A 2,456-nucleotide genomic window follows, 5' to 3' on the forward strand; every position below is an offset into this window, starting at 1 on the left:
GGGCCAGCAGCGCCTCCACTGCCACCCACTCCAGTGCCACCATGTTCCATGCCGCCCCCTGGTGGTCAGCGCATGTCATAGCGAGTAGTCGAACTCCCCGATGAACATCTTGCATATTAGTCTTTTATTATATAGGAAGGATACTAGAGGCCTGGTGCACAAATTCATGCACAGGTGGGGTCCCTCGACCTGGCAGGGGGAGGGACCACAGCTGACGACGGGGTGGCGGGCTGCAGGAGGTTGGCTGTGGGAACCCACTAATGACCAGGGGGCAGCGTCTGCCCCCTGGTGGTCGGTGCACGTCATAGCTACCAGCCAGTTCGCCGGTCGGCTGGTTGTAACAGTCACTTAGGCAGATATACTGTATATACTTGACAACTGTGCCTGTCGTCCTTGCGCAAAGGCCATGCTGATCTCTGTATTGTTCCAATTTTAGTACATGTGCTGCCGATGTATATGTGCTGCCGGCTGGCATGGCTCAGTGATTGAGTGTCAACCTGTGAACCAGGAGGTCATGGTTCCATTCCTGGTCAGGGCATGTGCTCAGGTTGTGGGCTTGATTCCCAGCAGAGTCATTGATATTTCTATCTCTCTCTCCCTCTCCCTTCCTCTCTGAAATCAATAAAAATATATTTTAGAAGGAGAAGGAGGAGGAGGAGGAGGAGGAGGAGGAGGAGGAGGAGGAGGAGGAGGAGGAGGAGGAGGAAGAAAGAAAGGAGTCAAGGATGACTTCAAGATTTTGACCATGAGCAACTGTCAGGGAAGGGTGAAGCTGTCGTTGACTGAGTAAGGGCAGACTGTGGGTGGAACAGTTTGTGAGTGGGGTAGAAAAGGAATAAAAAACATGATTTTGAACATATTAAGTTAATGATATCTAGAAGACAGCCAGGTAAGATGAGAAGGCAATTGGATATAAGAGCCAAATTCAGAGGCAAATTCAGGACTGGAGATATACATTTGGGAGTTATTTCTGTCTTGATCGTAAAGAGACTAGATGGGATCACCAAGGGAGTGCTCTAATTTCATCAAACACCCACTATATGCCAGGCAGTGTGCCAGACGTTGGGAATGAGGGATAAACAGGTCAGAGTCCCTGCCTTCCGGAGGCATCCGGTCCCGTGGAGCAACCAGTCTCATTATTTTATCATGGCTCTAGATAGATGCTCTTCACCAGTTGCATCACTCCTGTCATTCACCAGGCTTGGTTCTTTGCAATTGCAGACCCCTTTCCAAAGAAACCTTACCCAACTTCAAAGCGTCAAGGATTGTCATATGAACAGGTGATCATAAGCCTTTTATTTTCTAGACCAGCTCTGATTTTAAACGTTGAAATGTTAGAAAGGGGCAGTATTGAATGCCCAATTCAATAGGAGTTAGTGCATTGACCGCAAATAGCTCCAGACATCAGGGATGGTGTCTTCTTGTTTATTGCTATAAACCCAGGGCCTAGATCGGTTCTTAGCTCCTAGGATGTGATCAATAAATATCTGTTGAATGGATGAGTGACTTGGTAAGATTTTTATGATGCAATATATTTTAAATAGGTGAAATATTTTGATTTGAGACTTTGGGCAGGTGGTAACACAGAAGTGAGTCAGGTTTTTGCACCCATTCTTCAACAGGAAATTGAGTGTTATAAGTGTTATAAGCAAAGAACACTCAGACTCGTTGGGAGAACATGTCTTAGACTTAGACTGTAAGACTCAGAGGACTGTGCCAGCAGGGAAGGTGTAGTGTGCATTGCTTACAGCTCGACTCCCTGCCGTCTGGGGCCTGTGGGATTGGTGCAGAGGATTCTTGTCTCATGGAAATGATCAGTGGCAGGAGGGCTCCGTGAGATGAGCTCTGTCTAATGCTGCAGTTAAGAGTGAATGTGGCAATATTCCTGGAAAACAATTCAGCTACCTCTAGGTGACATGGTTGAGTAACATTGAGGCAACCCCCAAAAGAAAATAACATGGAAATAAAATCAGAACAGAAATAACTAACCCTTAAAGGGATTAAGAGTCTCTGGGCCAGGATTTAATTTAAGCCAAAGCCTGACTGAAGGTATTAACACATCTGAAGAAAGACTATAAATCAGGAAGATTTGTTCAGCTCTTCAAGCCTAACAAACAGCAGGAGAACCCAACCATAGCAAAGACCCCAGCACTACTGTGAGGCCCAAGCAGTTAACATACCCAAGAGTCCACACTTCTTCAGTGACAGACACAGAGCCCATTAACCATTACACAATTTGCCAATAACTCTAGGCCAATAAATTTGAAAATTTTGAAGAAATAAATAAATTCCTAGAAAAACTCAAGTTATCCAAAGGCATGTAAGAAAAAATGGAAAATCTGAACAATCCTATATCTACTTAAGGAATCAACTCTATAAGTAAAAACTGTCTCACAAAGAAAACCCCAGTCTTAAGTGGGGTAGAGCTGATAAATTCTACCAAAGTCTATTTTCCC

General features: G+C 45.1%; 1 non-coding gene across 1 annotated transcript; it reads right to left on the bottom strand.

Annotated features, from left to right (window-relative positions):
- Positions 1–356: 356 nt before the first annotated feature.
- On the bottom strand, positions 357–458 carry LOC118678679. The gene has a single exon (XR_004974969.1). It is a non-coding gene; the product is annotated as a U6 spliceosomal RNA (small nuclear RNA).
- Positions 459–2,456: the final 1,998 nt, after the last annotated feature.

This window comes from Myotis myotis, unplaced genomic scaffold (genome assembly GCF_014108235.1).
Source record: "Myotis myotis isolate mMyoMyo1 unplaced genomic scaffold, mMyoMyo1.p scaffold_m19_p_20, whole genome shotgun sequence".
NCBI classification, from domain to species: domain Eukaryota; kingdom Metazoa; phylum Chordata; class Mammalia; order Chiroptera; family Vespertilionidae; genus Myotis; species Myotis myotis.